Raw genomic sequence first — 22,249 nt, 5'->3', positions numbered from 1 at the left:
AGAATTCAGGCTCTCTTGCTCACCAGTCAGTTCATCTGATACTGAGCAGGTTCTCAGCATAAACACCTCACCTTCTGCACCTATCAAACCATCAACACATAAACCTACATATGCGGAGGTCCTTGCTAGAAGCTTACCTAAACATCAGAGACCTCACAAACACAATTACAATTCACATAATACACCCTCTGTAGAACATAGTACACACAATATATCACACACCAGTGTCTCACCAGTCATGCCTCTAAGGCATAACACAAAAACAAACATCTTAGTCATAGGTGACTCAGTTGTGAGACATACACGTCTCTTTCACCAGGATGGATAAGGAAAACGTCAGTCTGTCAGGTGCCAGAATCCGCCACATCACACACGCACTCGTCTGTCAACAACAGGCACTGCTAAGACTGTCATTGTTCATGCTGGTGTGAACAACTTGGGATGTACCCCGCTGGACTAAATGAAGAGAGACTTGACTGAACTCTGGTTATTTGTCTAAGGCAGGTATGTCCCTAGCCTTAAGCAGTATTTTACCTTCTCTAAGGATGATACCTCAATACAAACAAAAAATGATTGACTTCAACACTTGGCTTAGTTTCTGGTGTCCTTCAAAGGAGATCCAGTATCTATCAGCCTGGGATGACATGGTCAATAGACCTCAATGCTTTGCCAGAGATGATCTTTATCTGTCACCCCTGGGATTTTGGTTACTGGCTAAGGCTCTTGCCAACCCCATAGAGCCTTTTTAGGCAATGTCATAAGCACAAAATTCCCAACGTAAAAATACCATGTGAAAACAACCTCAAGGTTCTGCTGCTAAATGCTAAGACTCTAAACCAGAAACTGCACTCACTGGAAGCAGTTCTCACCTTGGAAGACACTGGCATTTGTGCAGTCACTGAGACCTGGTTTAAGGCTGAGGAGAGCACCCCCAGCTATACCAGGTTACATTTCCTTCCACACATTCAAACCATGTGAGAACTAAAAGAGGTGGTGTATCAATATTCATTAAAGATAAATACACCTCTAGATTGGGTTTATATTACCTTGTCGAAAGCTGATGAGAATGAATGCTCTTTGATTGACCCGTAAATGTCGAACGCACAAAATAGCGATGACATGGAACAGCAATTTGTTTTCCCAGGAAAAAATTGCTGGGCTGTTTTTGGGAGTTTGCCATTTCCTCCACTGTGGTGCGATCTCGGAGTTGGTATTTTTAAGTAGGGGGGTGTGGGGGCACAGCCCCCCACTTTATGTTGTATTTTCCTTTGTGCTTGCAAATGTTGATATTTATTACAGCATTCTAATTTCTTCATTATTGAATCATATAGATTGGTCAAGAATGGTGTACCATATACAAGAGAAGGTAATAGGTAGTTGTAGCTAGAGCTGTTTTTATGGAAATAGTGAGGATTTCTTTATCTGTATAACATTCTTAGATTGTATTTTTAATGTTTTATGAATGTGTAGGCCTGAAATTTAGGTTGTCATCTATGATCATGTCTATGAGTGACTATTTTTATTTCAGTCTTGTTCAGGGAGGTAATTTTGCATTTAGTTCTGTCTTGGATATGTGATTTGAGAAAGAATAGGAGTATTTTTTTTTTATTTTAAGTGAAAGTTATGCATTACTGATGTGTTTTTAGCTGAATTGAAACCATCTTGTGTGAGCTGTTGGAAATGGATGAGATTATCAGGGGAGCATATAAGAGGAGTCATCTGCATATTGTATTAATACGGCCTGTTGAGTAGAAGACTGAAGATTGTTAATAAAACTATTTAATAAGATAAGGCCAAGCGTAGATCATTGGGGCACTAATGGTAATGGGCAGGTATGCAGAGAGTGAGTGGTGCCATTTTATGGATTCGGGTCTATTGGACAAATAGCTGTCAAACCATGGGAGGGTAGGCTGTGAAAGGCCAAGAGTTCTATGGCCGTGTTTCATAAGTTAGTACGTGATACTATTTTTATTTCAATTTTGTTCAGGGAGGAGATTTTGAATTGGGTTTTGTCTTGAGTATGTGATTTGGGAAAGATTAGGAATAGTTTTTTTTTTTTTTTTGGGGGGGGGGGGTGATTGAAAGCCTGGCATAACTGAGCTATTTTTCTGTTGAGCTGAAAGCATCTTGTGTGACTTGTTGAAAGTGGAATAGATTATCAAAAGAGCATATAAGGGAGGAGTCATCTGCATATTGTATTAATGAGGCCTGTTTGGAAGATGAATGAAGACTGTTAATAAAATATTGAATAAGATAGGAACAAGAATAGATCATTGGAGAGCTCCTGGTGATTGGAAAGTATGAAGAGACTGACTGGTGAAAGTTTATAGATTTGTATCTGTTGGACAAGTAGCTGTCAGGCCATTGGAGGGTAGGCTGTGAAAGACCAAGAGAGGACTTTTCTTGCAGGAGTTTCTTATGTGAGACCATGTCAAAGGCTTTGGATAAATCTAGGCATATGGTGGAGACAAGTTTGCAATTGTCCCTGGTTTTGTTCATGTATAACAAGGATGATAACAGAGCAGTGCTTGTGCTATGGTTTTTGTGTATGGGGTTAGGAGTTACTCCTTTAACAGGTATTGAAGAAGTTTTTTTTTAATACACTTTTCCAGGATTTTTGTGAGTAGGGGGAGTATAGCAATAGATCTGTAATTGTAGAACTTGGTGGATTGGCTTCCTTTGTGAAATGGAATGATATCAGATGTTTTCCACAGTGAAGGAATGAAATATTCTTGAACTAAGTTATTTGTGAGAATATAGACTGTATAGCATAAAGTGTATGCTGCCATTTTAAGGTATTCTGCTGGGAGGTTGTCAGAAGAACATTTTCCAGGTTTATTAAGTTTTAGAAGTAAATGATTGATGATGGACGTAGGGACAGGTTGCTTGGTGAAGTCTGAAGAGTTGGTAGGATGTGCTTGGTGTATATCAAGGGATGTAGGAGAAATATGTTTAGTAAGGGATTTTGTGCTTTCAATAAAGTATGCTGAACTAGGTTGCTACTGCATGGAGAGGGTTGTTGGAAGACGGGTTATGACTTTATTTATTTATTTATTTATTTATTGTGCCTGGATGTGGAAGTTTTGATAAATGACCAGAATTCAGGAGGATTATGTCTATGGCTGATTTGTATGTCATTATAGTATTGTTTTTAGCCTTAATTGACTTCAGTTTGTAAAGTTATGGAATTCTTTAAACCACTATAGAGTTTGAGGAGTTCTTTAGGATTTCATTGATAGAGGAACATAATTTTTAGGGGTTATGCTTGTGGTTGATTTGTAGGTCATTATAGCATTGTTTCTTATCTAAGCTAACTTTTTTGTAAGATTTCAGAGTTCTTTAAGCTGCTGCATGATTTGAGCAATTGTTAGTTTAAGCCATTCATCCAAGGTCTTATGTATGTGGATTCTACTTGTACTGGATGGCCAGGGGGCATGGTCTTAAGGGTGTAAAGGAATAGTTTGTTATATTTGTGAACAGAATTTTCAGTAAGGAGAGTTGTAAATGTGGACCAGTTGAAGGATTTTAGTATGGTTTTAAAGGTATCAGAGCTGAATTTAGAGAGGCTGTAAGCCATTTATAGTGTTTCTGTTTAGTTTGGTGAGAAATAACCTTACTTGTACATGGTAGGAGGTGACTGCTGAAAAAATCTAAGAGTATTCCAGAGGAGGTGCATTTTTGGGGTTAGATATCAATATCCAGTATAAAACTGTGCCTTCATCCTTAGATTTATTGAAATGTGTGGGCATAGACATAAATTGAATACAACCATACAGATTTAAGCTGGATAAAGTGAAATTATAAATGAGGCTTATTCAGTCTACATTCACCCCCCTAGTTTTATTGTTTCATATGAGATGGTGTTGGATGACCATGATAATATGTCTTCAAGTGTGACTAGGGTGTTGCTGGGTGGAATGTAAAGAATGATGATGTAAAGTATTTTATTGTTGCAGATTTAAGAAAGGTGTCACAAATTCTGTGTTGGGAAATTTCGGTAGCTATTTGAAAAAGGAAGCATGTCACAGGTGCTAAGATACTGAATAGCAACTCCTCCATCTTTTTTTTTTTAATTGTTGCTCTGTCTGAATTATAATATAGTTAGATGGGAGTATTTGTGTGTTTTTTTATGTTAGCTTTAAGCCATGTTTCTGTGATGGCTAGAATATCTGGAGAATAACAAGACCCAGGCATGTAGTTCTTTAATATTGTTGCACATGCTTCAAAGATTTATAGTAGCTAGTTTCTCTGTGAGGAGAGAATGGAAGTTGTTGGGTGATTGTATAGGGAGAATTAATATTGTTTGATTGAGTGACTGACACTGAAATGGTAAATGTATTAGGTTAGTGAGTGGTTCTAGGGTTGGGGTGAATGTCTCCAGATAGGGATAGTTTAAAAGTGTATACATGTATTAGGGGTGTTTTTGTGGAAGTTTTTGTTTTGTGCCTAATAGCAAGTTGTATGCATGGGCAGTTAAGAATTTTGAATTGTTGGTAGAAGATGGGGGAGTCATTATACAGACTGGGGGTAATTTTTGGTAATGCAAAGCTGAAAGTGAGGTTAAAGGTAAGGTTAATTGTAGGGAAGGGTATGAGATTTGGTAGTTTTGCATGATAATATGCAAGGTGAGGGGTATGAGAAGAAGTGATTCTCTCTTATATGATTGAAGACATTCTTTCGAATGCGTCTTGATCGAACTTGAAAGCACGAAATGGCAAAATACCAAAATGGCATATAAGCAAATTCTTTCCCTGGGAAAGAAATCGCTTGGCCGTCTTCATTATTTTGACGTTTTTATCTCTGTAGTGCAATCTTGGAGTTGGTATATATAAGTAGGGAGGTGTGGGGGGCAAAGCCTCCCACTTTATGTAATGTTTTAAAGTTTTTTTCTTTTTTGGAACAGCGATTTTTTTTTTCCTTGGGAAAAAAATCACTGTTCTAAGTGCTCAGGATTGTAAGCTTTTGCTTACATGGGGTCGAGAAATCAGCGTTTGCTTTTTTAAGCATTCGCTGATTTAATATAGACCCAAAGAAGTGAGGCAAATACTCTTATATCGAGCATGTTCCTGTTGTACAGAGTGTGTCGGCAGAGACAGAGAGAATAGGAGTAATAAGAAGAGAATAGGAATAATTCAGAGAGAATAGGAGATAATGGGAAGAAAATAGGAGTAATGGAGAGAGAATATGAGTAACAGGGAGAGAATAGGAGTAATGGGAAGGGAATAGGAGTAATAGGAAGAGAATATGAGATAATGGGAAGAAAACAGGAGTAATGGAGAGAGAATAGGAGTAACAGGGAGAGAATAGGAGTAATGGGAAGGGAAAAGGAGTAATAGGAAGAGAATAGGAGATAATGGGAAGAGAATAGGAGTAATGGAAGAGAATAGAAGTAACAGGGAGAGAATAGGAGTAATGGGAAGGGAATAGGAGTAATGGGAAGAGAATATGAGTAAAGGAGAGAGAATAGAAGTAACAGGGAGATAATAGGAGTAATGGGAAGGGAATAGGAGTAATTGGAAGGGAATAGGAGATAATGGGAAGAGAATAGGAGTAATGGAGAGAGAATAGGAGTAACAGGGAGAGAATAGAAGTAATGGGAAGGGAATAGGAGTAATTGGAGGGGAATAGGAGATAATGGGAAGAGAATAGGAGTAATGGAGAGAGAAAAGGAGTAACAGGGAGAGAATAGGAGTAATGGGAAGATAATAGGAGTAATGGGGAGAGAATAGGAGTAACAGGGAGAGAATAGGAGTGATGGGAAGGGAATATGAGTAATAGGAAGAGAATAGGAGATAATGGGAAGAGAATATGAGTAATGGAGAGAAAATAGAAGTAACAGGGAGAGAATAGGAGTAATGGGAAGGGAATAGGAGTAATTGGAAGGGAATAGAAGATAATGGGAAGAGAATAGGAGTAATGGAGAGAGAATAGGAGTAACGGGGAGAGAATAGGAGTAATGGAAAGATAATAGGAGAAATGGGAAATGGAGTAACAGGAAGAGAACAGCATAGGATAGGATATTTTGCGGGTAGTAGATAGTGACATTGTATTGGAGGAAGAAATGAGCTGAGTTAGTAGTTGTAGAGTAGTGAATGTGGGAGAGTATATGTTTATGAGAGCTCTTAGTTTTTTACTTATAGTGATCAAGGGTGTCTTACCTTTTAAGGATTTTGCTCTATCTTGTAGTAGCTTCCTCCTTTTGTTGTAGAGTTTGTTTATGGCTGGGGTCCACCAGACTGGACGCTTGCCTTTGGTACAAAGAGTCTTTGTTTTGTTTGGGATTGCCTTATCCATGCAGTCCTGCAGGTGCTGGTAGAAGGCATTTGTAAGTGATTCAGCTGCTTGAGTACTGTTTCTGCCGCTCGGGGCCTTAAAGGAGACCACACTAGTCTTTAGAAGTGTGAAGTCGGCTTTGAAGTTCTTTACTGTGGTCTTTTTATTTCAGGTGGGGTGGGATGAGGACCTCCAGCGAGATTAGTTTGTGATCTGATCTCACCAGTGAGGGGTATACTTCGGTGTTGAACATTGTGCTCCCATGTTCGTGATGATGAGATCAAGTATGTTTTCTCCTCTTGTGGGGATGGTGACTAGTTGTTCCATGGCATTTGAGTTTATGAATTCCAGGAACTTTTGTGCTAGGGTGTTTGGGCTTGAGTAGTGTTCCCAGTCTATATTAGGGTAATTGAAGTCACCTAGTATGATGGTGTTTGGTGATACATTTATCCTCTAGTGTTTTCAGGAAGGCCATGAGGTTCCTGAGTTTGTGAGGGTGGCCTGTAACATGCTACAATTTGTAGAGCAGTCTTGCCTATGGTTAATTGCACCTGGATGGTCTCCGATGCATCGTGCGTTGCCACCAGTCTTGAGGTGTGGGTGTCTTTGATGAATATGGATACCCCACCTCCTTTCTTGGTATTGTCCGGATTTTGGGGCCGGAACGCATGATAAGAGGTAAAACCTGATAGTGCTGGGGTGCTCTCAGGAGCCTTGAACCAGGTTTCTGTCACTGCACAGACATCGATGTTCTCCATACTGAGAAGGGCCTCGAGTGCGTGCATTTTGAGATTTAGACTTCTGGCATTGAGCAGCATTACCCTTAGTTTTTTCCTTTTTTGTGTTCTAGGGTGGTAGGTTTAGAATTTGAGCCTTGCCTAAAAAAGGCACTATGGGGGTGGCAAGAGCCTTTGCCAATATCCGAATCCCAGGGTGACAGGTGCAAGCCGCCCCTTAAGCAGCGTGGCTTGTCCAGCATGTCATCCCAGGCAGACAGACATTGATCCCCTTTGAATGACACCAGAGTTTAAGCCAATTGTTAAAGCTGATCATCTTATCTCTGTATTGTGGCATCATTCTTGGTGAAGGTAGGATACTGCTCAAGGTCAGGGTCATACCTGCCTGGGCTACATAATCAGAGAGCTCCTCAATGTCTCTTTCATGTAGTCCAAGGAGGTACGCCTCAGGTCGCTTACACCAGCGTGACAATGACTGAGTCATATTTGTACCTGCTGTTGAGAGACCTGAGTGCTTGCTATGTGGCGGATTCCCAGCGCCCGACAGGCAGCTTACTGTGACCTTCTCCTTACTCAGTCTGGTGAGCGGACGCCAGTGTGTCTGACTATGGAGTCACCAATGACTAGTGTGTCTGGCATTGTGTTTGGCCTTAAGGGCTGTGACTGTTTGACACTCTGACTGTGAGGTCTATGTGTTGCAGGTGTTGTGTTCTGAGGTGGTGGTTGTTTGGGTGTCTGCTTTGGTGGCCTCTGCTGTTTTGGTAGATTTTTGATCAGAGCCACCGAGTATGTCTTTGTGTGTTTATGTGTATGATTTGAGGTTGTGATGGTACTATGTGAGACTGGGTCTATAGTGTGTGTGGTAACCTTCTCCTCCTGACTGGTCTTGCCAGTCCTATGTTGAGAGAGCTCAGCCTCCAGTTTGGCCGTATAGTTGCATCTCTCGCATGTATTTGTGTTTTGTGGGAGGAGGAGAGGGTTGTTCAGGTACATGAGGCAATTGTAACATTGCCTCAATATTCCCAGGTTCACCAGCTGAGCAGGAGAGGACACTAGCAACTGATCCTCGACATGCTAGAAGGACTAGACAAAAACTTTAAAAGAGAATCCGGGGATGTGAGTGACCGAGAAATGGGGTTTGCCTTTTGGGGTGCTATCTATAAGAGTGCCGTATCAATGTAATAAGTACTGTAGAGCAAGTGCTAGGTTTAACAGATAGAGAAAAGTCTACTTGGAGTCAAGTAGAGATGATCTTTAGGTATTAGAGAAAGTGCTAGTAACAGGGATGCTTAAAGGTAAGATTGAAAAGAATGCACTCTGCAGTGTGCACTAGAGAAGTTAGATATGAAAGTAGGTAACTTGAGTTTTACCTGTTTAAAAAGTTAAGGTTTAGTGGAGAGTTACTATTTTTAAAACAGTAAGATGGACTGAAAGGTGGTTAATTTTGTATTTTGGTGCTATGAAATACTGTAGGATGGCCAATAAATTTAAATAATTGAAGGGGTGGGATTTCAAAAGTGATGGTTTTGTGATTACTCACATAAGCCAGTGAAAGTAGAGAGAAATGAGATATATGGCGGGATTAACATAAGAGGCGGGCAACTAGAAACACAGTCGTATTCAACAAGGCAACTTAAATGGGAGGGAGGGAGGGGAAAAAATTCTGCCTGACTCAGAACAGAGAGAGCTGTGGTCTCTTTTGAAGTTTTAATATGCTGTTAGAACAGAATGCAAGCAAAACACAAGATAAAGAAAACAAACTACAGTATTCAAAATATAGAAAGGCAATACAGAAATACAAAAAATAACAGCAAACTAACCTTTCCTTCACAGCAAAGTGTAGCAGAGTCTGGAAGAGCCTTTTATTAAGTTTTAGAAGTAGATGAAGTTTTAGAAGTAGATGATTGATGATGGATGTAGGGACAGGTTGCTTGGTGAAGTTTGAAGAGTTGGTAGGATGTGCTTGGTGTATATCAAGGGATGTAGGAGAAATATGTTTAGTAAGGGATTTTGTGCTTTCAATAAAGTATGCTGAACTAGGTTGCTACTGCATGGAGAGGGTTGTTGGAAGACGGGTTATGACTTTATTTATTTATTTATTTATTGTGCCTGGATGTGGAAGTTTTGATAAATGACCAGAATTCAGGAGGATTATGTCTATGGTTGATTTGTATGTCATTATAGTATTGTTTTTAGCCTTAATTGACTTCAGTTTGTAAAGTTATGGAATTTTTTAAACCACTATAGAGTTTGAGGAGTTCTTTAGGATTTCATTGATAGAGGAACATAATTTTTAGGGGTTATGCTTGTGGTTGATTTGTAGGTCATTATAGCATTGTTTCTTATGTAAGCTAACTTTTTTGTAAGATTTCAGAGTTCTTTAAGCTGCTGCATGATTTGAGCAATTGTTAGTTTAAGCCATTCGTCCAAGGTCTTATGTATAGGGATTCTACTTGTACTGGATGGCCAGGGGGCATGGTCTTAAGGGTGTAAAGGAATAGTTTGTTATATTTGTGAACAGAATTTTTAGTAAGGAGAGTTGTAAATGTGGACCAGTTGAAGGATTTTAGTATGGTTTTAAAGGTATCAGAGCTGAATTTAGAGAGGCTGTAAGCCATTTATAGTGTTTCTGTTTAGTTTGGTGAGAAATAACCTTACTTGTACATGGTAGGAGGTGACTGCTGAAAAAATCTAAGAGTATTCCAGAGGAGGTGCATTTTTGGGGTTAGATATCAATATCCAGTATAAAACTGTGCCTTCATCCTTAGATTTATTGAAATGTGTGGGCATAGACATAAATTGAGTAAAACCATACAGATTTAAGCTGGATAAAGTGAAATTAGATATGAGGCTTATTCAGTCTACATTCACCCCCCTAGTTTTATTGTTTCATATGAGATGGTGTTGGATGACAATAATAATATGTCTTCAAGTGTGACTAGGGTGTTGTTGGGTGGAATGTAAAGAATGATGAAGTAAAGTATTTCATTGTTGCTTAGATTTAAGAAAGATGTCACCAATTCTGTGTTGGGAAATTTCGGTATGCTATTTGAAAAAGAAAGCATTTCTCACGTAATAAGATAGCGAATAGCAACTCCTCCATCTTTTTTTTTTTTTAATTGTTGCTCTGTCTGAATTATATTATAGTTAGATGGGAGTATTTGTGTGTTTTTTTTATGTTAGCTTTAAGCCATGTTTCTGTGATGGCTAGAATATCTGGAGAATAACGAGACTCAGGCATGTAGTTCTTTAATATTGTTGCACATGCTTCAAAGATTTATAGTAGCTAGTTTCTTGGGGAGGAGAGAATGGAAGTTGTTGGGTGATTGTATAGGGAGAATTAATATTGTTTGATTGAGTGACTGATACTGAAATGGTAAATGTATTAGGTTAGTGAGTGGTTCTAGGGTTGGGGTGAATGTCTCCAGATAGGGATAGTTTAAAAGTGTATACATGTATCAGGGTTGTTTTTGTGGAAGTTTTTGTTTTGTGCCTAATAGCAAGTTGTATGCATGGGCAGTTAAGAATTTTGAATTGTTGGTAGAAGATGGGAGAGTCATTATACAGACTGGGGGTGATTTTTGGTAATGCAAAGCTGAAAGTGAGGTTAAAAGTAAGGTTAATTGTAGGGAAGGGTATGAGATTTGGTAGTTTTGCATGATAATATGCAAAGTGAGGGGTATGAGAAGAAGTGGGTCCCTATTATATGATTGAAGACATTCTTTCGACTGCATCTTGATCGAACTTGAGAGCACGAAATGGCAAAATACCAAAATGGCATATAAGCAAATTCTTTCCCTGGGAAAGAAATCACTTGGCCGTCTTCATTATTTTGACATTTTTATCACTGTAGTGCAATCTTGGCATTGGTATATATAAGTAGGGGGGTGTGGGGGGCAAAGCCCCCCACGTTATGTAATGTTTAAATTTTTTTTTCTTTTTTGGAACAGCGATTTTTTTTTCCTTGGGAAAAAAAATCACTGTTCTAAGTGCTCGGGATTGTAAGCTTTCGTTTACATGGGGTCGAGAAATCGGCGCTCTCTTTTTTAAGCATTCGCTGATTTAATATAGACCCAAAGAAGTGAGGCAAATACTCTTATATCGAGCATGTTCCTGTTGTACAGAGTGTGTCAGCAGAGACAGAGAGAATAGGAGTAATAAGAAGAGAATAGGAATAATTCAGAGAGAATAGGAGATAATGGGAAGAGAATAGGAGTAATGGGGAGAGAATAGGAGTAATAGGAAGAGAATAAGAGATAATGGGAAGAGAATAGGAGTAATGGAGAGAGAATAGGAGTAATGGAGAGAGAATAGGAGTAACAGGGAGAGAATAGGAGTGATTGGAAGGGAATAGGAGTAATAGGAAGAGAATAGGAGATAATGGGAAGAGAATAGGAGTAATGGAGAGAGAATAGAAGTAACAGGGAGAGAATAGGAGTGATGGGAAGGGAATAGGAGTAATAGGAAGAGAATAAGAGATAATGGGAAGAGAATAGGAGTAATGGAGAGAGAATAGGAGTAACAGGGAGAGAATAGGAGTAACAGGGAGAGAATAGGAGTAATTGGAAGGGAATAGGAGTAATAGGAAGAGAATAGGAGATAATGGGAAGAGAATAGGAGTAATGGAGAGAGAATAGAAGTAACAGAGAGAGAATAGGAGTAATGGGGAGGGAATAGGAGTAATAGGAAGAGAATAGGAGATAATGGGAAGAGAATAGGAGTAATGGAGAGAGAATAGAAGTAACAGGGAGAGAATAGGAGTAATGGGAAGGGAATAGGAGATAATGGGAAGAGAATAGGAGTAATGGAGAGAGAATAGGAGTAACAGGGAGAGAATAGGAGTAATGGGAAGAGAACAGGAGAAATGGGAAATGGAGTAACAGGAAGAGAACAGGACAGGATAGAATATTTTGTGGGTAGTAGATAGTGACATTGTATTGGAGGAAGAAATGAGAGTAGTGAATGTGGGAGAGTATATGTTTTATGATGAGGCTGTCGGTAAATGGAACAAGGGTAGTGTATTAGTTAAAATGTAGTGGGAGGGGAATAATAGAGATAGGTAGGTGTGAAGTGTCATTGTCCATGTTGGAGTGAATGACTTGAGACGTACCTCCCTGGACTACATAAAAAGAGACACGGAAGAGCTCTCAGATCATGTGGTCCAGGTAGGTATGACCCTAGCCCTGAGTAGCATCCTACCTTCGCCCAGAATGATACCACAATATAAGGACAAAATGACTGACTTCAACAATTGGCTAATCTTCTGGTGTCATTCAAAGGGGATCCAGTACCTGTCTGCCTGGGATGACATTATTGACAGATCACGATGCTTTGCCAGCGAAGGTCTGCACCTGTCACCCCAGAGATTCCGGTTACTGGCTAAGGCTCTTGCCACCCCTATAGTGCCTTTTTTCAAAAGTTCAAAAGGACAAAACCACCACCATAACAGGTACAAGCATGCAAAATCTGAAGGTAATGCTACTCAATGCTAGAAGTCTAAACCTCAAAATGTACTCTCTCTAGGCACTCCTAAAAATGGAGAACACAGATATCTGTGCAGTAACTGAGACCTGGTTCAAGGCTCCAGAGAGCACCCCTGCAATACCAGGCTACAACTCTTACCACACTTTTTGGCCACCAAACCAGGATCGAAACACTAAAGGTGGAGAAGTATCCATATTCAGCAAGGATATTCACACCACCAGGCTAGTTGCCCAACACAATGCATCTGAAATTCTCCAGGTGCAACTAACACTAGGTAAGACTGCAATCCAAATTGTAGCTTGCTACAGATCCCCCACCATGCCCCAAGATTCTCACTACACCTTTCTAAACATACTGGAAAATATTAAGATACAACCAAACACCCTAATACTGGGTGATTTCAACTACCCTGCCATTAACTTGGAAAACTACTCGTGTACCAACACCTTTGCCCAATGGTTCTTGGAATTCATAAATTCCAATGCCCTGGATCAACTAATCCATAGTCCCACCAGGGGCTCCAATATCCTAGACCTGGTCATTACCAGCATGGGAAATCAATGCTCCACACCTATGGTCACCCCCTCGTTGGTCAGGTCAGATCATAATCTAATTACCCTTAATATCCACATCCCACCCCCCCAGTAAGGAAACCTCCATAAAAAACTTCTCCAAAGCCAACTTCATGCTACTCAAGTCAGAAGTGACAAACTTCATGACACCCATGCAGACAGAAAATGAAAGTTCGACTGCTGAGTCCTACACTAAGGCACTGTACAAGCACATCCACTCATGCATGAATCGTGCCATCTCAAATAGAACCAATATGCTCTCCTCCAAAAACGGAAGCCAATCTGGTGGTCCCCTGCCATAAACAAACTTTACAACAAAAGGAAGAAACTGTTGCAGAAAAGAGGAAAATCCCAGGATGCAAACAAACTCCCTTGCCAGCCTCAGTAAGAAGCTGAGATCCCTCATAAAATCCTCCAAAGCTAGTTATGAAAATAAAATTGCCAAAGATTCCAAAGACAACCACAAGGCATTCTATAACTATGTCAAGAATCTAAATGGCAGTGCTCAGATCTGCTCTGAGCTGCAACAGAATGGCATTAAATATACTGATCCCAAGAATATTTCCAATATCCTGGCAAATCGATTCAGTGCCAACTTCATCCCCCTCTCAACCCCTAAATGGCTCATCTCAATACCAGAAGATTGCCAAATTCCGGTAATAATGGCCACACAGGTATAAAACGCACTCTCCAAAGCTAAGAATACAGCATCCATGGTACCAGATGATATCCTGGGCTGTGTACTACATGAACTATAAAATGAACTGGCATCTCACCCAAGTGTCATGTTTAATCATACCCTCATCTCAGGCTTCATGCCCAGTGAGTGGTGCACAGTGACAGTTATCCCATTCCACAAGGGGAGATCCACCTTCGATCCCGGGAACTACCGCCCCATTAGTCTGATGAGCCTGATCTGCAAGGCCATGAAACATATTATCATAGAACTTATAAACAAAGACATTGGCAACCTTCAAACACTGGTCCCCATCCAATTTGAGTTTGTGAAGGGCCAATCTTGTTTCCTGAACCTGACTGACTTCTTCGAATCAGTCTCCAGAGCTGTGGACGAGGGTAAGGTGGTTCACACAGCCTATCTGGACCTCGCCAAGGCTTTGACACCATCCCACACTCTGGAATCATAGATAAACTTACTAAGTTGGGCATTAATCCCTACGTCACTCAATGGGTTGCCATATGACTTAATGACAGAACCCACACTGTAAAAGTAGCTGGCTCCAACTCCAGCTCCAGACAAGTGACAAGTGGAGTACCGCAGGGTTCAGTCCTGGGACTGCTCTTGTTTGGCATCTACTTCTCTGAAGTACAGGCCAACACTAAGGGACTCTAGCTAACAAAGTTCTCATATGACTGCAAACTGGGAGCCATTATTGAATTCCCAAATGATGTGGATATTCTACAAAAGGGCCTTATAGAAACAGATCCTTGGTGCCAGAGCCATGGGCTCAAGCTCAATGCCAAGAAATGTATAATTATCCTCTTTGGGAAAAAACATGTACCTGTGAATTACCACATAGGTGGCAGTACACTAAACACTAAAAGTGTGATAAGAGACAAAATAGGGACACAGGTGGACAGTGGTCTCAACTTCGATAACCACATCACCACAACAGTCAGGAAATCCTTCTATTTGGCACATCTCATTACTAAGGGCTTTTCATCCAGAAAAAAGAAGGTCATTGTCCCACTGTACTCATCCCTCTTTAGACACATTATAGAATACAATGCCCCAGTTGGTATGTACCTCTCAAAACATCTGCAACAACTGGAAAGGCCGCAGAAATACCTCACTAAAAGAATCACAGGCCTAAAGCAGATGCCCTATGTTGACCGCCTTAAAATTCTCCAGATATACTCTGTCACATATCGTCTACTCAGAGGCGATCTCTGCTTAACATACAAGGCCATGTCAAACCCAGAGCTGTTGGACATGCTACACTTAAAGAAATCCCAATCCCTCAGAGCCACATGCTCCAGAGATCTAAACCTTGTCATCACAATAAACAAAACATGCTGGGGGGATATGTTCCTGACCCAGAGACTCCCCAGACTCTAGAATAGACTGCCCATACATGTCAAGCAGAGCACCTTTGGCCCTCTTCAAATGGAACCTTGACGATTGGATGGGAGAAAGGAAATTCACCCTGGGGATCACGTCAGTCACCCTGCTAGACAGGGGTCCTGTGAAGTAAATAGTGTGGGAACAAATAGCCAGGGAATTGTTATAGCTAGGCTTGTATAGGCCCAAGGGCCGATAGCCTAGTACCAACCTATGAACCTAAGAACTACCTAAAAAATCAATTTATGGCATTAAATCTATGGAAGATGCTGGTAAGTCCCAAGTGTTTCAGAGTGGTGTCTCCAAACTAAGAGTTGCAGGGAATTCAGAGGAGTGTCTTCTGTTAATGCAGACTAAATATGTTCATATACCCCAGTGGGTAGGTAATTTTCTTTTCTTCTCAGTTTTAAATGTTTCTTAACACCAGAGATATGCTGTGAGTGGAGGGGGTGTTACCTCCAGTTAAGTCACAGTCAAGAGGTAGCAGCATCTCTAAAACTAGTCTATTCTATATGTTTTGTCATATAACAGATATAGCTTCCCTATACAGACAACAGTATTACAAGAATTTATGGCTGAAAATTACAGTAAATTATTGTTTTGTCAACAAGGTTAGAAAAAAGTTCTCATACTCCTTTCTTCTAGGTTAGCACTTTTATGTTATGAGGCAATACTGCACTGCTTCTTTGTTTTGTGGGGGTAAGGGGTGAATTAAGCGTGTGTTATGAGGGCCAGTGTTGATGTGTTATGTTGTTGTGTTGTTGTAGTAATAACTTGCTCCTCTAAGTGAAAGGCATTTATTTCTACAGTAGTTGGGTTTGTATGTAAGAGTATTTTTAGAGGTGAAGGTTTGCTACTGAAATGTTAAATGGGAGTTTTGTGGCAGCTGAATTGCAACCTGCTGGTGTAGAAGTTGCGTGTGTATTATTGTGATTAATGGAGGACTAATATGTGTGTATGCCTTTAAGAAGGGTAGGAAGGAGGTGGAATAGTGGGTGGAAAACAGTTCCTATAAATGTAGTAATATGGGGGTGACTGGGGAATTGGGGTGGGAGAGAAAACAAGGCAGAATACAGCCCCAACACTAGCAGAAAGTAATCAATTTGCCATGCTCATTGTGAAGAAGAAAAGTGAAGCTCTGTATTATCATACAGATATCATCTTTAGAGAATTCATCTACACTTAAAATATATTTAAAAACAATATTTTTCAAAAAGTTGCTTAAAATACTGGAGAGTTGTATGTGTGCAGCCTCAGGAAGGTTGTGACTCAGTGCTGTTGTTTATACTGTAAGTAGTACTAATATTACTAACACTACTGTAAGTAGTATTAGTATACCAACTGACTTTGTTGGGGAGGAGACACGAATGCTCATCAGAGAATGTGGAAAGAATTAGAAGGCTAGACATGCTGTAAGCAAGCATGCAGGACTCTGCACCTGTACATTAAACTTAATTTGTTACAAATATTTACTGTAGGGTACTTATTCCAGGAAGAAGTTTGCACACAACATATGTTTTCTCATATATAATGTTAACATGTGCTGCCTCTGTTGAAGTACCTGGTCAGCTGCCTAGGACACGGGAGGTGGGCATAGATGAATTAGTTCACTTTTCTTTCAGCTGTGCATAACAGTTTTCTCTTACAGAAAGAGAGAGCTAGTCGCTGACAGTGTGGGAAAGAATGCATTAATAAACCACAACTACACACTGAAAAAGACAGGTACCAGTGTTTTTTTGTTTTGTTTTTTTTAATCTAGCAATGGTAATTGGTCTTAAAATGAGTCTATCATGGCAAAACCTCAAGCCCCCATATCCCCTGAAAACATTGCTGCCTACAAAGAACAGTTCAAAGAAACCCTATACAAGTGTGTTAATAGCTGCATATAGGCAACTGTACCTAGCAGGAAGTAGTATAGAACTAACTTAGGAAACACACCACCCTGGCAGAATCACATCAATAGGCTGTATAACAGAACAAAGAAAATCATGGCAAAAATTAGGAGATGCAGCACCAAGGCGGATAAAAGCAAACTCATCAAACTAGACAACAGATAGGCCAAATAAAGTCAACCAAAGCCAATTAGAGGTAAATTTGGCCTCCAAGGCCAAGGACAACCACAAGACATTCTTTAGCTATGTCTGCAACCTCAAAGGCAATACACAAATGTGCGCAGAGTTCACTGTAAATGGAGCCACCTATACTGAGCCAGATGATATAGCAAAGCTACTGAGTGACAAATTCAGTTGAAACTTTACCCCTCTCTCCCCATCAAACTTATCCCCAGGAAATAACATCAAATATAACTCCCCTTGCTATCACTATGGAAGAGGTCCTTAATGCTCTCTCTCTCTCTAAGGCCAAGAGCACTGCATCATTGAGCCCAGACAACATCCCAGGATGCCTTCTAAACATAATGAAACATGATCTATCAGGCCCTCTGGAATTGATATTTAACTGTAACCTGCAAACAGGCTTTGTGCATAATGAATGGAGAGCAGCAACTGTCATCCCTCTACATAAAGGTGGGTCATCTACAGACCCTGAAAACTATAGACCCATAAGTCTCACTATTTTCATATGCAGAGCCATGGAAAGAATTATCATGGAAATGATCACTATTGACATAGGAAACCTCCAGACACTGGCTCATCCCAGTTTGGTTTCATCGAGGGCAGGTCATGCCTACTCAACCTGATGGCCTTCTTTGAGGAGGTCACCTAAGCAATGGATGAGGGCAAAATGATTCATACTGTCTAGCTTGACTTGGCCAAGGCATTTGACTCAATCCCTCACACAGGCATTGTTGACAAACTTCAGAGGTTAGGCACAAACCCTTATATCACCTAGTGGATAGCCTGCTGGTGCACAGACAAGACCCAAGAAGTTAGAAATGGGGAGTTTACCACTACAAACAGGCCAGTCACAAGCAGAGTCCCTTTGGGATCAGTCCTAGGACTGCTCCTTTTTGGCATTTACTTCTCTGAAGTCAAGGCCAATGTTAATGGTCTCTGCCTGACTAAATTTGCAGATGATTGCAAATTAGTAGCAGACATTGAATTGCCCACTGACACAAGTGTTCTCCAGGAAGGGCTGACACAGACATACAACTGGTGCCAGACCCATGGATTAAGACTAAATGCCAAGAAATGCATAATAGTATCATTCAGGAAGTCATCCACCCCTAATAACTATCATTTTGACAACACACCCCTAAGACTTGACCTAGTTGTCAGGGACTTGGGGACACACATAGACAGTAATCTATCCTTTGACCATCATGTGTCTCCAGTAGTGTAGAAATCATTCTATGTTGTTAAACTTATAAACAAAGGTATGGCATCCAGGTCCAAGGAAGTCATTGTTCCACTGTATTTGGCATTCATCAGATCTATCACTGAGCACAATGCCACCTTTGGTATGTACCTAAATAGGCATATCCAACAATTAGAACGTTCATAGAATTTCCTCACTTAAAGAATACAGGGCATAAGTAACATGTCCTATGAAGACCACCTTAAGGCACTATCCCTGCATTCTGTCTCCTACAGGCTTTTGAGGTGAGATCTATACCTGACATACAAGGCGTTGTCAGACCCCACTCTGATAGACCTCCTGCATACTCACAAAATAAACAACACCAGAATTACCCATTCTAATGACCTAAACCTTGCCTGTGATATAAATAGGACCTGCTGGAGAGGCAGGTATGTATCCCAGAGACTACCACTTCTCTGGAACAGGCTTTCTATGTTGACGTGGCCAAGGCAGACTTCCTCCCTAACCCAAGTCAAATGTAAATTGGATATTTGGATAGGGGACAGGAAATTCATCCCTGGTTTGGCATCCAAGTCTCTTATGGACACAGGCAGCTTGTAAATAGTTCATCTGCCAGCCCCCTGATTGTAACTTTTTCACCTCCTAATCCCCTGCTTATGCTTATTAAGGGTTCCAGAACTTGACAGAGATTCAGGATGCATGTCTAAGACTCTTGTGGTTGTTAGCCTAGTAAACACATATGAACTTAAGTTAATCAATAAATTGGGTATTATTTCTCTACATGTCATAAATGCATTCAAATACAATATTTAAAACACATACACTGAAGTAACAAAGCCTATAAATTCTGTTGTTAACCTGAAAATTGTCTTGTGGCTTTACAACTAGTTAACTTTCCATGCCTGAAGCTGGAGTTTTAAATATGCAGTTGCCATACTTGTATATCATTGACTCACACATCAGTTAGGCATATGTTATTATTTCTAGTTTTCATGCATCAGTTAATGAAACTATTCATATGAGTTTCCATTTCTCAGCAAAATTACACAGCTCAATTTCAATAAAAGTCCAGCATTCTCCTGACAGCTATCATTACCAGAGCAGGTTATACAAGACTAGCAATATATTGAGTATCAAAAAGCCTTGCATCATCTACAAAAGACCAATGGTAACATCCATGTCTGTAACTCCTGTAACATCCCTGTCTGTAACTCCTGTAATGCTCCTGTCTATAACACCCCTGTCTGTAACTACTGTAACACCCCCTGTCTGGTAACGCTTGTAACATCCCTCTCTGTAACTCTTGTAACACCCCTGTCTGTAACTCCTGTAACACCCATCTGTAACTCCTGTAACACCCCTGTCTGTAACTCATGTAACACCTCTGTCTGTAACTTCTTTAACACCCATGTCTGTAACACCCCTGTCTGTAACTCTTGTAACATCCCTGTTTATAATTCCTGTAACATCCCTGTCTGTAACTCCTGTAACACCCCTGTCTGTAACACCCCTGTCTGTAACTCCTGTAACATCCCTGTCTGTAACTCTTGTAACATCCCTGTTTGTAACTCCTGTAACATCCCTGTCTGTAAGTCTTGTAACATCCCTGTCTGTAACTCCTGTAACATCCCTGTCTGTAAGTCTTGTAACATCCCTGTCTGTAACTTCTGTAACACCCCTGTCTGTAACACCCCTGTCTGTAACTCCTGTAACACCCCTGTCTGTAACTCCTGTAACATCCCTGTCTGTAACTCTTGTAACATCCCTGTCTGTAACTCCTGTAACACCCCTGTCTGTAACTCCTGTAACATCTCTGTCTGTAACTCTTGTAACATCCCTATCTGTAACTCTTGTAACATCCCTGTCTGTAACTCCTGTAACATCCCTGTCTGTAACTCTTGTAACATCCCTGTCTGTAACTCCTATAACACCCCTGTCTCTAAGTCCTGTAATACCCCTGTCTGTAACTCTTGTAACATCCTTGTCTGTAACTCCTGTAACACCCCTGTCTGCAACACCTCTGTCTGTAACTCCTGTAACACCCCTGTCTGTAACTCTTGTAACATCCCTGTCTGTAACTCTTGTAACATCCCTATCTGTAACTCCTGTAACATCTATGTCTGTAACTCTTGTAACATCTCTGTCTGTAACTCCTGTAACACCCCTGTCTGTAACACCCCGGAATGTAACTCCTGTAACATCCATCTGTAACTCTTGTAACATCCCTGTCTGTAACTCTTGCAACATCCCTGTTTGTAACTCCTGTAACACCCCTGTCTGTAACACCCCTGTCTCTAACTCCTGTAACACCCCTGTCTGTAACTCTTGTAACATCCCTGTCTGTAACTCCTGTAACACCCCTGTCTGTAACTCCTGTAACACCTCTGTCTGTAACTCTTGTAATACCCCTGTCTGTAACTCCTGTAACACCCCTGTCTGTAACTCTTGTAACATCCCCATCTGTAACTCTTGTAGTATCCCCATTTATAATTCCTATAATATCCCTGTCTGTAACTCCTGTAACATCCCTGTCTGTAACTCTTGTAACATCCCTATCTGTAACTCTTGTAACATCCCTGTCTGTAACTCCTGTAACATCCCTATCTGCAAGTCTTGTAACATCCTTATCGGTAACTCCTGTAACATCTATCCCCCAGATTTACTATTCCTCCATGCAGGACTGGCTTAGTCATGCATGGAGGCAGCTGTTTAGGAGCAGGACGGCAGGGCACAGTGCCTAGTAATGAAGTGCGCTGCCTGAGCTCCTAATCTTACATGGAGTGTTTCTCAGAGCAGAGGTCTCAAAATATACATGCCCCTGCAAATGAAGAACAGAAGAAAGGGGTAAGAAATGAGCGAGACCGCTCATAGGTGTCCGCACATTCCCTCCAACAGTCCCCCTTGTGTACAACAGCAAAAGTATACAGAAATAAAATGAACAAACTAGTGTTTTTTTTTTTTTAAATCAGATTAAAGCTAGCAGTAGGTGTGCGGGTGTGCCCACCGCTTAGCTACGGTTAATGCAGATTAAGTGGATGAAGAGGATAACAAGGAAGATATATGCAAATGAAACAGCATAGTAATAGTGCAGTGGGCAGTGCATTCGCCTTACAAACAGACATTCCCATTTCAAGTCCCACTGCAGCACATTCCATTTTCCATGGCAAAGCACGTTATGACTAATATTTTTGTTGCATAACCCACTAAATAACATATATTTATGAAGTGAAGTACTGCAGTAAATGCACATGTGAGATGTCAGTGTCATAATGAATAAAGCACTAGTAAGCAGGTTTAAGCACCAATAAGCAGTAGTAAGCATATTTAAGCACTAGTAAGTGAGCTTAAGCCCATTTGCGCAGAGGTAAGCAATGTGCACACAGGTTAAGCAATTCTAAAGCTAACTCTCTGTAAGTATATGTAACCGGAGGTTAGCATTGCTTACCCCACATCAACCCACACAAACCCACTTACAAATGCTCAAAAGTGCCTTAATCACTCTGTATCCAATGGTCCTTGATCTGCACATCAACAAAATAAATAGCCATGCAGGTCTCAAACCCAGGACCCTATACACCACAGTCACAGTAGTTAACCACCAAGCCATCACAGAAGTACAGAAGAATGAGGCATCAGTAAACAAGTCTTCACCATAGTAAAACCAAACTGAACCTGTGAAAGGAATCAGTATACAGACATATGTACCTTAACCCACTACATAACGTAAGTATGTGAACTGGAATAAAGCAGTAAGCCCAGAAGTCAGGTGTAATTGTAATGGAGTGTTGAAGTCTCCAATAAAACACAAGGACCCCGTACAGTGT

The sequence above is a fragment of the Protopterus annectens genome, chromosome 1.part2 (assembly GCF_019279795.1).
Source record: "Protopterus annectens isolate FY-2018-M chromosome 1.part2, PAN1.0, whole genome shotgun sequence".
Lineage (NCBI taxonomy): Eukaryota > Metazoa > Chordata > Ceratodontiformes > Protopteridae > Protopterus > Protopterus annectens.
Note: the sequence above shows the minus strand (reverse complement) of the source record.